Consider the following 407-nt stretch of genomic DNA (forward strand, 5'->3'; position numbering starts at 1 on the left):
CAAAAAGGCCGATGCCAGGGAAATCGAGGAAACACGGCCAGTTTCCAAATTTTTGCTCTCTACACGTCCCCGCCTCTGGTGCAAGGCTGCCTATGTGGACGGGCTCCGAAGGCAAGGCCGAAATCCTGGCAGCCTGGGCCCCAGCAGGCCAATGCTTTATGGACGTGGGGACACGGATGGCCTGTTCGCCACATACAGGAGGGATCCTTGGGCCCTTCACTGGCTCGCCATTCAGCTCCACGACGTCCACTACTGGCCCTGGCCTTTGCTTTGGCTGGTGCCCCATTAAACGTGTGCTCCGGAGCGATGTTTCTCCACCCATCACTAGCATTCTGCCACCAGGGGATATGTGAGTGTGGGAGTCACCATTTGTCACTGGCAGCAGTGTCACAATACTATCTCTCTAT

Source organism: Loxodonta africana (genome assembly GCF_030014295.1).
Source record: "Loxodonta africana isolate mLoxAfr1 chromosome 14 unlocalized genomic scaffold, mLoxAfr1.hap2 SUPER_14_unloc_2, whole genome shotgun sequence".
NCBI lineage: Eukaryota > Metazoa > Chordata > Mammalia > Proboscidea > Elephantidae > Loxodonta > Loxodonta africana.